This window comes from Polypterus senegalus, chromosome 2, assembly GCF_016835505.1.
Source record: "Polypterus senegalus isolate Bchr_013 chromosome 2, ASM1683550v1, whole genome shotgun sequence".
Classification (NCBI taxonomy): Eukaryota; Metazoa; Chordata; class Cladistia; order Polypteriformes; family Polypteridae; genus Polypterus; species Polypterus senegalus.
The window spans coordinates 198,911,150-198,925,680 of record NC_053155.1 but is presented as its reverse complement, the minus strand read 5'-3'; positions in this window follow the sequence as shown (position 1 = coordinate 198,925,680).

The following is a 14,531-nucleotide window of genomic DNA, read 5'->3' as shown; positions in this document are numbered from 1 at the left end:
AAAAATAACAGATATTTATTTATCCTTGGTATGTTTCCAAATCACCCTTCCAAAACCACTTGCACAATCAAAATAAATAAACAAATTCTTCCTTCTCTCATCCTCCCATTGGGCATTGCTCACTGCCTCCCGACTGTAACTCACTGATATGAGGCAGCAGGCTCCCCCTTTTCAGCCAGACTTGGGAATATTTTCTGTGCTATGCAGTGTCTCCCTGGAAACACTGCGCCATAAAGAAAGTAGAGTGGTCTTGCCCTGAAAGTGCCCATTGTCAGCACCAAGGGACCCCGACAGGGACCACTGCCACCTGCTGTATGGGGAATGGAACTACTCCCGAGTTCCAGCTTACAATCTGGCTTCCAAGCTGCGAAGGAGGATAGTTCTTTATGCCCGTTCTCATATAACAATGCAGACTGCCAATAAGAGTAGAGAAATAGCATATCATATCCATAGGAGCAACAGGATATAAATGTAAGAACTAATGTATAGAGAAAAAAGGAGTATCACTCATTTAGGTAACATGATATTCTTAGAAGGACTGCTCGCTACTGCCACTCTAAGATGGCGACTGTATGGCTAAGGCAGGTTCACCCTTTTTATAGGCTCCCCCAAGCCTAAAATAGAAGTTGATCGGTTGAATAACAGAATGCCAGCTCACACCACTTCCTGTTACAGATTCAGTACTCGTGTTGTTCTTTTTTCCAGCCTTGCTCTGTTGCTACTGTTATAGGGAACCTAGGCCAGGTACAAGCCACTGTTGCTACAGACTGTAACTGCAGCATTATGGTGCCAAAAAGCATAAAAGAAGCAAGCAGCAGTTAGGCGTCTCTGAGCATAATTCCCTTTACTCTGATTTTCCCAGAGGTATATAACTGCTTCAATCTCTGCCTAGATCAATAAGACAGTTGGTTAAACAATGGTACAGTACATACCAATTTCCTTTGCTTAACAATGGTGTTAACCCCTTTTTTATTGGTTAAATAATAGTATTGCTGCCAACTATCAAGACGTGCATATGCCACTTTATGCTGATTAGAGACCAATGTCCCCAAAACACATTCATTTTCAAACCAAGTAAATACAAATATTTTCTAAGGATGCAAGTGGTTCTATTATCACAATTTTGTATGTTGATGAGATATCACTCATAATATTTTGCTTCTCAAAGCAGGTGACTCTTTCATGTGACAGGTAAATATCTTTGTCCTGTAGAAAGCTACCAACAATAACATGTAAAAGAATTATTCAGAAAATGTGTTTTTACACTTATCATCCCAGTCTCAAACAGAGTGTGTATTGCCCCTTTATCTATTTATTGCCTTTACACTTATTTATATGCAACACTGAAACACACAGAAATGTCCTTTTCTTTAAAACACCAAATTCTAGCCCATTACACTACAACAGTCAGTGCTGTGCCAATATTTTTGTAATGGTGCAAAGCTGTCCCAGCTGGGGCCATATTGTCTCCGGAGCTTTTTATTGTAAGCATAAGGATAATTACTCACCGTTACACCATCATCTCAACCTGCCGACCAGTTTGTCTGTCATAAGCTACCAAATTAAGCTACTGTACATTAGGTACTGGTAAATAAAAGTGATTCTGATTACGATATTTGAAGATGCATATGAAATATTCTGTTTTGCTGCACCATAAGGGTGGGTTAGAATCAGAGAAATTGATCACAACTCCATAGCTAGCTCAAATCGTATAGTGAAAGGATGCACAAATCAGTGTGTTTCTTTGTGCCGGTCCAAAGCCCAGATAAATGGGGAGGGTTACATCAGGAAGGGCATCCAGTGTAAAATTTTGCCAAGTCAATATGTAGACAACGTAGATGATCCGCTGTGGCAATCCCTAATGGGAGTAGCTGAAAGAAGATGATGATAAGTTCCAAAACACAATTTTTTCTGTATTTAAATTAACAGTGAAGCTTGAAAATAATAACCAGGGAAAGGTAGGAAAGAGAGCTGAAGTTTCAAAATAGCACCATGAAAAAGCAGAAAGAGTGCCACACTGGCTGTCATGGCTAAAACGTTTGCCTTTTAACCAAGAAACCCAGTTTGATTCCTACCTATTACTTGAAACATTTTCTTTAATCCAGTATTTCCTTCACTATTTCTGCCATTGCCCCAAGCTTCACAGGGAGGATCCACATTGTTTCCAGAATTATTTATCACAAAAAAATACACATGCACAAATGTAAAAAAAAAAAAAGATTGTTCTGCTCTTATTTAGAAAAAAACAATCTGCCCATGGAGACAGCAAAAGTTACTTCACAAGATTCTTTAAAATAAGCCAAATAATCTTAAATACAAATTTATTGATAAGTCAAAAGATCTTGCAATGAGGAAAACAAGATTTACTGATTTGATATAAACACTTTTCACTTTCTTAGATTAAATTATTTACAGTGATTGCATTTGGTGTTCCTGCACCAGAAAGAAAAGTAAGAAAATTGTATACAAGGAATCTTTCCATTTTTAACAATAGTTAAGTACTAAATGCAATAAGTGTAAAGGTAATAAAGTTTTGGTAATATAGAATTTGTAGTTATACTTTTTCAATTTTCTACTTTCTCATCCAGGCAATGCTTGGCAGTTCAGCTAGTATATATAGTGCGACTTTCCCAAAAAGCATGAGCTACATAATCTGGTAAATGTAATGATTAAGTCAATAAGTTTGAATTTTTTATTTTTGAGTTTTTCTGTGCTTACAAAAATATTTAAATGAAAGTGTGTTTTTTGGCACAAGGTATTTACTAGATTCAAATTAAACTTACACTGCTGTTTCTTTCATTTGTATAGTGGTCATTCCCCTTTAAGGCTCCATCCTACATGTAAAATCAAAAGGAAACATTTCTGCTGATCAGATTAAAGGCTTTTCACTACAGTTGCTCTCTTGTCATTCGATCCTTTCACATGAGTCCATATGCATATGCATTTACGAGAATTAAAGAAAAAAAAATCACACCAAAGACACAGCAATAATTAGAATAGTGGTCCAGCAGGCAATGATGCCGCCTTATGGAAACATCATTATGGCTTCAGATCTTCCTCCCTCATGCTGTTCATATAGAGTCTGCTTGCTTTCCACATGTCTGTGTGAGCTTTTCCCCTGGCGCTCTTCTTTTCCTCTACCATCTCCATGCTGGGTTAAGTAGCAATTTGAAAATGCCCCTAATATGTATGTGGGCGTGAATGGTCCTTGTGATGTTTTTCCTACTTTGTGCTAAGTGCTGCCCTCCATGACCCTGAACTGCATTAAGTAGGATTGAGAAACAAGACAGGACACAGCAAGACCAGAATTAAAGAGTGTTGAATATGTAATGGTCACTTGTACATCTATGGGTCTAAGTGACAAAAACCAAAGTGAAATATTGCCTTGTTAGCAGATCTATTTGATTTTCTAGAGGGACACCTGCAGTTCCACCGATCAATCACATTTAAGGCAGTCATCCAAAAATCAGAAACCAGACTAGATTAGTTAAAGCAGTTTAGCAATCAGTTATTTGTTGTCACTGTCCCACTCAATTTAATCAGAATTGTTGTTCAAGAAAATCACTGACTCCATTGATGACTTTATTGTTCACCTCTAAATCAGTTAAATTACACACATTGTTGCTGCTACTGCTAGCTGCAGTGGTACACAGCGAATGAGAACACTGCAAAAAATTAAATCTAAACCAAGAGAAAAGTATTTAAATCATGATATTAAATCTAGTTTTCCTTACTGAAGGAATCATTGACTTATCCAAAAATTTGCCTTTACGATTATTTAGCTTATTTTAAGAAATCTTGTCAAGTAAATTTTGCTTACCCCTTTGGCAGATTGTTTTGCTAAATACAAGCAAAACAACTCCCATTTAAACGTTTTTGCAAATGCATTTTTTGTAGTGAAGGTCTAGACTCCTCTTCAGGTAGGAAATTTATTTGTGAGAAAACTGTGAGCTGATATTTTGCGTGGAAAGATGAGAATAATGAAGATAATATTAATTATTGAGATCTTATTTTCTTTTATTGTATAGATCTGCTAACTCACTTGTGTTTTTCTTTGCACATTTTTTTTAAGGAGCCAAATGCAATGCTCCTTAAAAAAATCAGATTGATCAGTATTTTTTAGATACAGGTGGACATCAGCTCAGGTTCAAACTTAATTTGAATTAAGAGTGTGCTTTTTCTGGTTGATTCCCTCTTACGCCAGCTCAAGTTAGTTTTCTTCTTGCTCTATCACTGTATCAAAAAAGAAACCAAACAGATCTCATTAAACATAATTTTGGTTATATGGTGGAGAATATTAAACACAATGTAAATAGATGATCCAACCTCTAAGTTACTTCAGCAAGGAGAATATCAACTAAGTTTGTATTGTCCCCTTATATTTCTTTAAGAGCATCCCTAAATAAATATTAACAAATCCAACTTTAAGAAGTTAGATTCAGTAACCTCATTCATCTGTAATCAAAATGAAGACTCTGCACAGATCTGAAACTAAAGATATCAAGGCACTACCTAACTTTCAAGTCTATTAGAAGGCTAAAAATATGTGCACACTAAAACACTGAAAAGCATCAGAAGTCTCCTAAACCATATCTTTTGGTCAGTCAAGGAAATCTTATTCAAAATCCCCTCTGAATGCTTTGCTCGCTGCTCTCGTCAACACATATCATCAAAATACCAGAAATCCAACAATTCACCACTTATGGAACCAATTTAGGACACATTTTAAGGAAAGAAGCTCTTACATGTTGTTCTTATACATGCCAGTTTATGCATTTACATGTGCTTTAATAACACTTTTATTCACAGGAGCCTGGTTTCTAAAATGCAGTGTAATCCCTTGTTCTGGTTCGAAAACCTGTGTAATTGGTCTCTGAGAAGCTGGGTTAACAGACATAGATTTCTCCGTGCATAATCCAGTAATTGGGCCATGTAAACCCTTAACCGGGTTACAGTTAAGGATTTTATAGTCTGCATATGTTCATTAAACTGTGTTTGCCTGGTCAGGTTTTAGCTTCGCATACACATTCAGCAGCCTCACTGAATTCAGAAGCATCCACAAGATAATGCAAATGCTCAGGAAATCTCATTATTCTTTCTCCTGGTTAAAATAATTTGTCTCAATATTTCAAAAATCATTAAATTTATGTTGATGAGCCAAAGGTATACAGGGTGGTCCAGATCTAATAATGCAGGTCCAGATGGTCTGGATGACTTTGATTTATGCGGGGACGATTCCAGTTCGGCGGAAGATGATTCCTCATGTCGTCAGTTTGCACACTTCTCGATGGTCCGGGATTTATTGGGTGATTTTCTATGTAATAAACTTAATATGTTATAACGTAATGAAAATTGCATAATTAGATCTATACCACCCTAGAGTGTTAAGCTCAGCAGCATAATCTTTGCAACAGCACTGAAGGTAACATGTTAAAAGTAATTAAAGTAAAGTAAACCTAACCCAATATTTATTCTATTAAAGTAAAAATACTTGCATTTTTATTACCCTTGGTCTGAAGCAAGAAGTATACATACTGCGATGCTTCTCCTTTGCAGGACTCAACCATATAGGCAAGCAGAAAAGAGTGAGGTGCAAGCAGTCTGGTAACAGAAACATATCAATAAAGTGTCATTTTAGTTTTTAAACATACAGTATGTTGAAACAGAGTGATTGGGTGGCATACTGGCCAGTGTTCATAATGCAAATCGTTGGAAGCTCAAGTTAGGGTAATAAAAAGGGGATGGATATTATTTACTTCACAGCACTTGAAAGACTAATCATTATTTATGAAACAAGGAAATTATCACATTTCACTGTGTTTTAATAATAAATGCTGAACAGCGAAATGTGTATCTTTTCATACAAAAGAAGAAAAAGTAAAACACTGTGTGTAGCGCATTGCATTTTATAATAAGGCCCTAGAAGTGATTCTTCCTCATTGAAAGCAAATTACAATAATAACTAAATCACAAAAACTGGGATTTTCTCAGGCAAAACCAGTACAACTATATGAAATTGAATATGCCACTTAAATCACTTTATTATTAACATTTTAGGGAAATGGTTAGAAAAGTGTTTTAAATAAGTGTCTTACTGAGCAAAATATTGGAAGATAAAGGCCAAGGCTGCGAGGTCAGTCTCCATTCCTGATATAGGGAGTGATCAAGTGAAAGTCATATCACTTATTCCTGCAATTTGGTGACATAAAAGAACAACTAAATGTTGCACTTGTGATTATAACTCTTTGTAGATAAATAGCGTCAGTTCATAAAATGTAAAACGATGAGCGGAAATCACCCTTAACAACCTCTGTTTTAAAAACATACCCGTGTATAATTTGCAATATAGGGACTGCATAATTTTCTATATAGTGTCACTTTATTGGATTTTGCAGAAGATATTTCAAAAATAAATGTAGTAATTGCCACTGTAGCTGTGCCTCCATTTAATAGAAGAGTTAAGCTATTAGAGATTGGATTTATAAAACCCCCTAGATGATATTTAGATGTAAGTGCAATAAAAAAAAAAAATACTAGAGTGCCGGTTAAGGACCAAAAGGTAAAGCAATTAAAGGCAGTGTCAGAATTAGTCTTATATACAGGTAAAGGTGTTTTTCAGGTGCGGCTGGCTCTACCATAAGGGTGTCCTGGATGCACACCCAGGGTCCTTTGACAGCAAGATATATTTTCAATATTTACTCTCTGCCATGTTGAAATTGTTAAATCTTCATGTGGCAAATTGAAGAAAGGCGACACAGATGAAATGATCAAGTCTCTGAAATCAACAGTGGGAAATACAGGGCTGCATTAAAAGACTGGGTGTCCATGTACTGCATTAGTAAACGTATGATTAACTCTCTGTTAATGAGCTAAGTCCCCCAGGGGCTGGTGGGGGGGCTTAACACAGGCTTGTGTGTTCTATTTTGCTGTAGGTTACACCAACTCGGAGACTCCTGATTGAGCCCAATAATTTTCAAGGGGCTTGTCTAGAATAAAACAGTAAATGGGAAATAGTGGGCAGAAGAAGGTTTCTGGAGTTACTCAGTTTCAGATTTGTGATGCCTTTGATATCAAAGAGACATCTTATTTTATGTAAGCATCATTGTGAGATGTTAGTGGATCCCAGGTAGAAGCTTCACTGACTTAATGAACCCCCTTGCTACATATTTGTAAGACATACAGTAGCTGAAACTGACATTCCAGAAGCTAGAGACATCAATGAACTTGAAGTTATTGACCACAATGTTAAGTATCTGAGGAGTCAATAATTAAAGCTGCCTACTGCAAGTGAAATACTTTAAGTAACAGAAAACTGAATAATGAGGAAAACTGACACACCCAACAGGGACATTGTCAGTGATAATGGAGATAGCAGAGCCAAACCCAGTGTTACAGATGAGGTGTTAGTTATGGTAGAGCTCAAACTAGAAACTTTAGTTCATATACTTGGAGAGTTTAAAATATAGTGCTGTTTTATAGCAGATTCAAGTTTACATATATTTTATATAAGCAGATTTCTGAAGGTTTAAATGAAAAGCTTCCAGAGTCTGAGACTACTCACAATGTGTTAAATGAATTATTCCTGTTACATTTAAAGAAGTGTTATTAAAGACAATCTCACTGTACCAGAACAGAAGGTTTTCCTTAGATCACATTTGAGAAATAAAAGTAGTGTAGGGCTAAATTATTTGAGTAATTTTGTACACCTAAGAAGTATGAAAGAGAATTGTAAAGGTATTGAAACAATGACTAGTATTTGCATTAAGACAAAATGATTCAGGGTTTATGTATGATAACTAAATAGCTGGTACAAGGTGTGTCAGGGGATGACTAAAAATCATACTAACATTCAAAGGGATTTAAAGCTTTATTTGTCAGATTATGTCATTACAGATCAAGTTACTAAATCCATTGCTGAAAAAGCTAAGAAACATAAACACATTAACTCTTTTCATAGTTAAAAAAGGTTGACCCTTAGTGACTACAGCCCAATTGAGGATAATATGTTTAATCCCTCAAGTTTCTCACCAAAAACATAAGGGTGAAGTTCAAGACGATTCCATTATTATTAATGAATTGACTGTCTAGGTTTTCGTTATTAATAAAAATGTGCTGAATTTACTCCTAAACTAGATCTAGCTCCAACTTCCCCCACCCACAGCCTAAAGATTCCTGACAGCATTTAAAAAAGACAAAAATGCTAAGAATGTCTTGGACAAGGACATCCAAGTTGCTCAGACTGTTTTTTCTGGGGTAATGTAGGTCTCTAAACATTGGGAAGCCTAAAGAGAATAATGAGTTCAAGAAAATTGGAGAGGTCATTGGAGAGGAACAATCAGTGATCACAGCTAACGTCTTGTTCAATGTTTGGGTCATTTGCCTCAAAACTGCACAACCAACTGACTCAACTACTAATCACAGCAAAATACCTCAAAATCAGATTGTTACACTAATTGGCCAGAGATCTGCAGTCTTTTATTTGCACCTTGAGTTGCATAGTTTGTATGAAAATATTAAATAGAAATAAATGCTGTTGTTGATGTTTCATTAAATAAGGAAAAATAAAGATATTGTTGGCCTGAAGTTAGCATTGTGGGAAGGGTAAAGGTTTAACTAGAGTGATTTGATATACAAGTCCATCCAGTGAGAGCTTGTTTATGGAAAACAGCTTTACAATGTAGCTGCTGATGGAATTTTTATTTTTATTCGATAAGTGGAAGGAAGTTCTTTTAGAATTAAAAATGCCAACATGGACACATTGCTGTTTATTTGGCAATAACAATTGAGTTTTGTAGACTATCCCCTCTTGGAATTTAATTTTATCAAAGAATTACTCAGATGAAATGACACACAGTTCTACAATAATTTGAATTTGATAGCCTTGATGAATGGACCCCTGAATGTTTAAAACAATACAAAGAACACCATTGTCTCTAACATTTAAATACCAGCTTCTGAAAAGCTCACCAAAAGTTGGAGGGTTAAAACTGGAAAGAAAAAGCAGGTGATATTTGATGATCAACCTCAATGATAGGACCAGAAGCATTTGAACTGACCTATTATGGACTAGAATCTATACTAATAAAAGGCAAAGCCCTCACTCACTCACTCACTCACTGACTCATCACTAATTCTCCAACTTCTCGTGTATGTAGAAGGCTGAAATTTGGCAGGATTATTCCTCACAGCTTACTTACAAAAGTTGGGCAGGTTTCATTTCGAAATTCTACGCGTAAGGGTTATAACTGGAACCTATTTTTCTACATATAATGTAATGGAGTCTTGAGTTGGAGATGGCCGTGGGGGGCAGAGTTTCGTGTGACATCATCACGCCTCCTACGTAAGTACGTAGAGTACAAGGAAGAACTCCAAACAGCGATGAGCACAAAACGCCATTTCACAATTGAGAAGGCAGAAAAACATTATGAAGCAAATGATGCATACAAGCATATTCATAAGTACAGCTACTGCGGAAACAAAGCACGGCGTGAACCGTAAGTTTATATTAAATTAAGTTCATAGACAGACTGCCACTAGCGTTTGTAATTTAGTGCCTGCCCATATAAGGCCGTCCATCAGCGGCAATCCAATACAAACACTGCCGGTAAATATTCACGTGTGAAGGACTGTGCTTATGCAGAGGAAGATGAGATGGTCAGGGTGGTGTTTGGCACAGACTCATTGAAACTGCGAGAGAAACTTTTAAGTGCGGGTCTTAGCTGACATTACGAGATGGCACCAGTACAGCTGGGAACCTTCGATGCAAGAACACCAAGCGGCTCACGTGAACTGACGCAGTGCACAGACAAAAAGCAACAGTTCCAAAGAGTGCTGAACAAAACCGAATTACACAATTGAGAAGGCAGCAAAAAATATGAAGCGTCTGATACATACAATCATATTCATAAGTGCAGCTACTGCGGAAACAAAGCACACGGTGGAAAAAGTGAATGTCCCGCTAAAGGAAGACAGTGTAAAAAAAAAACCCGTGCATGCAGTTTGTCACATCTCAGATAAAGAGGAAGACGAGCTGTTTATTGATGCAGTAAGAACTAATCGATGAATGAAACCTCTTATCTTTACAGCGATTGACAAACACGGAATGTAACTTGAACACAACACATCATACAAATACGACCTGATTGAAACAAATAATGATAATCAAATCCTTGATGACAGCAACATTCAATAACACTCACAAAACAATTACTGTATATTGACAATCATGTTACGTTATTTTTAAAATGTTCCCTTTTCTTTTCATAACTTCTACTTCTCCACTGCGATACGGGTATATATATAAATGTATATATATACCCGATCTACAATACATACTTTAGCATAGACAAGCCACACGCTGTGGCTAATTGTAGAGTCTTAAGCCTCTAACGCCGACATTGAGGTTCGATTCGAGAGGGATGCACTGAGTATGTACGCGCTACCGATTCATTTTACCTTAGCATCTCCTTGGTTTGGGGCGTATGAAAAATATTAGGTTACACAGAATCATGTTACGTTATTTTTAAAATGTTTCCCTTTATTAGCACAAGCACAGCTGAGAAGCTTCGATGCATGTACTCCATAACGCGTTAAAAATAACGCATTTAATCACACTTTCAATTCCAAGCAAAGCGGGAACTTTTGTCAATGCATGATTTCCTGGTACATCCATTACACTGATGCACACATCACAGCTACAAAAATGTTAGAGTCGGAATAAAGCGCGTTCCTACGACTGATCATTTCGACTAACCGAGCGAAGCCTTGATAAAAGCATGGTTTTGTGCACACTGAAAAGCAAGCAAAATTAGATGCATTACAGAAAGCGGACTTTGTGGCTCTTACTGGGGATCATTGGACTTCCGTGACCGTTAGTAATTCTAAATACATCTAATTACAAAATGTTCAATGATCACACTGTTTTAGCCTAATGTACAAAATAATTTTGGCTAATGTTACTCAGAGTTTAAAGATTAAGTTGGTCAAATTACCTTTTATGTTTCTGACTTATTTTTTTAAGAAGAAAAACTGCACTTTATGTTGAAATTTTGGTTATTATTATTTAAAGACAATACTATTCTGAAAATGTACTTAAAGTACTTAAACTACCACTTTATTTTTAAGTCTGCCCAATTTTAACCAGGGATGATATTTTTGTTTCTGTTTTGAATTCAAATGCAGTTTAAAGGCTTTTTTTTTTCAGAAATTAAAACAGCTTCAGTTTACAATATTCATGTCCATGTCTATTATTTGATTCTATAAGCCCACTAAAACCCTTTTAAATTAAAAAAAACATTTGCGATTTGGGGCAAATTTACGTGTCGATTACATACGATTAATCAAGATTAATTCTTACACAGCCTCTAATTAATTGGATTAATTTTTTAATGAGTCCCACCTAATATATATATATATGTGGATATATATATGTAGATTTGTATATATATGTGTATATACAGTATATATGTAGATATGTACAGTATATGTGTATATACAGTATGTGTATATGTATATATATATATCTGTGTATATATATGTGTATAGATGTATGTATATATATATATAGATAGATAGATAGATAGATATGCCAGCAACACTCATGACAATGACAAAACAATTACATTGTCAATCATGTTACGTTATTATTAAAATGTTTCCTTATCTTTTTACTTCTCCAATGCCAAGCACGGGTATTTTTATTTATATATATATATATACACTGTGTGCACAATTATTAGGCAAGTGAGTATTTTGACCATATCATCATTTTTATGCGTATATTCCAACTCCAAGCTGTATTAACTTGAATGCTTATTGGATTTAAGCACGCCAGGTGATGTGTATTTGTGTAATGAGGGAGGGTGTGGCCTAAGGAGATCAACACCCTATATCAAGGTGTGCAGAATTATTAGGCAGCTAGTTTTCCTCGGGGAAAACGGGCCAAAAAAGAGATTTAACTGACTCTGAAAAGTCAAAAATTGTAAAAAGTCTTTCAGAGGGATGCAGCACTTTTGGAATTGCTAAGATATTGGTGTGTGATCACAGAACCATCAAACATTTTGTTGCAAATAGTCAAGAGGGTCGCAAGAAACGTGTTGAGAACAAAAGATGCAAATAAGCTGCCAAAGATTTGAGAAGAATTAAACGTGAAGCTACCAGGAACCCATTATCCTCCAGTACTTTCATATTCCAGAGCTGCAACCTACCTGGAGTGCCCAGAAGTACAAGGTGTTCAGTGCTCAAAGACATGGCCAAGGTAAGGAGGGCTGAAACCCAACCACCACTGAACAAGAAACATAAGTTGAAACGTCAAATCTGGGCCAAGAAATATCTGAAGACAGATTTTTTTCAAAGGTTTTATGGACCGATGAGATGAGAGTGACTCTTGATGGACCAGATGGATGGACCTGTGGATCAGTAATGGCACAGAGCTCCACTCCAACGTGGAGGTGGGGTACTGGTATGAGCTGGTATTTTTAAAGATGAGCTAGTTGGACCTTTTTGCATTGAAGATGAACTCAAAATCAACTCCCAAACCTACTGCCAGTTTTTCGAAGACACTTTCTTCAAACAGTGATACAGGAAAAAGACCATGATTTTTATACAGGCCAATGCTCCATCACTTGCATCGAAGTTCTCCACTGCGTGGCCAGCCAGTAAAGGCCTTAAAGATGAAGGAATAATGACATGGCCCCCCCTTCCTCATCTGACCTAAACCCTATCGAGAACTTGTGGGCACTTCTTAAACGCTAGATTTACGGGGGAGAAAAACAATACACCTCTCTGAAGAGTGTCTGGGAGGCTGTAGTCACTGCTCCACAAAAAGCTGATCGTCAACAGATCAAGAAACTGACAAACTCCATGAATGGAAAGGCTTATGACTGTTATTGGAAAGAAGGGTGGCTAAATTGGTCATTGATTGATTGATTGATTTTTTTTTAAATGTCAGAGATGTTTATTTGTAAATTTGTTTGGTGTTTGTTTATTATTCTCACTATAACAGATGAAAATAAACAAGTGAGATGGGAAAATTTTCATTTTTCCTTTAGTTGCATAATAAATCTGCACACTAATAGTTGCCTAATAATTGTGCGCATATATATTCCCCTGATGATGTTCACACTCACATTTCCGTTGTGAAACATTCAGGTTTCAGGTTTATTAACATTTTGGATTGACTGATAGCACTGTGTTTGTTCCATATTAAAATTAATCCTCAAAATACAACTTGCCTAATAATTGTGCACACAGTGTATATATATATATATATATATATATAGATAGATATGACAACAACACTCATATCAATGACAAAACAATAACATTAACAATCATCTTACGTTATTTTTAAAATGTTTCCTTTATTTTTTCATAACTTCTTTAACAACGCTACTTCTCTGCTGCGAAGCGCGGGTATTCTGCTAGTTATTTTTATATTTTTCTGACCGTTTTCTGAATTTTTTTTCAGAAATGGAGATTATACATGTAGTATCCAATTTTGATATTTAAATCCTGAATTAAACAATATTTCTGTACATATTGCTGCCTAGGGATGATCCAGAGTGCGTGACATGTGACATCATCAATTCAACGGTTTAAAGGTTGCCACCATGCACTTTCTGGTTATTTGAGATTGTGAATAATAACAAGCAAATTCTCTTTGCTAGCGTGAGGTTTAATTATTATAGAATAAACTGCTATCCATCTTTTATCTTTAAGTTTTAGACCCAATCTTGGTAGACTGTTGCCCAGATAATTCAATTCTTCTACTGAAGTCTTACAGGAAAATGACAATTTTCACCCAGCAGAACACAGCTACCAACTACATTCTGACAAAGTTTAATTTATGGCACTCAAATGGCCAATTTGAGACAAGATCTGAGACTACCTTCAGCATGCCCTAAACCAATAAAAGACTGATTTATGTGTTGGTACATTTTGGTTAAATGCTGCCAGGCAGTAGTGGGTTGGAGAATTAATAGATTTTCATTCTGATTTCAAGTACACGCCAGTCAAGATGAACATCAATGGAGATTCTCTGTCAAGCTACCTAGCAAAATTTAAAAAGAAGGTAAGTGAGCACACTGGATCTGTGTTACCACATACTTTTTATGTTGTGTGGTAAGGATGTGAAGCTGTTATGAACCTTAAATGCATTGACACTTAGTTTGTTGAATGACATCATTATAATCAAGTTTTGCCCACCTGATCGAGTCAAAACAAAAGATTTTCACAACATGATGCCCCTTTACCTAAAGTAATTAGGCTCAGGAAATTTGTAATTAGGTAATTAGTAATTTGGTAATTAGGCTTAAGTAATTGGACTACTAATCAAAAAAGCAAAAGGAACTTTAAAAAAGAAACAAGAAAGCTGATATGGAAATGGAGCTAGGTATTCTTTGAGCAAATAATTTTATATAGCGTATCTGGGTGTTTACCAAACAAGCAGAAATCAATGTTATTAAAGGCGTTACAATTGGAACCAGTCATTTGTCCGTATGCCAAATTAGCCAAATGTTGGTTACAAAGTG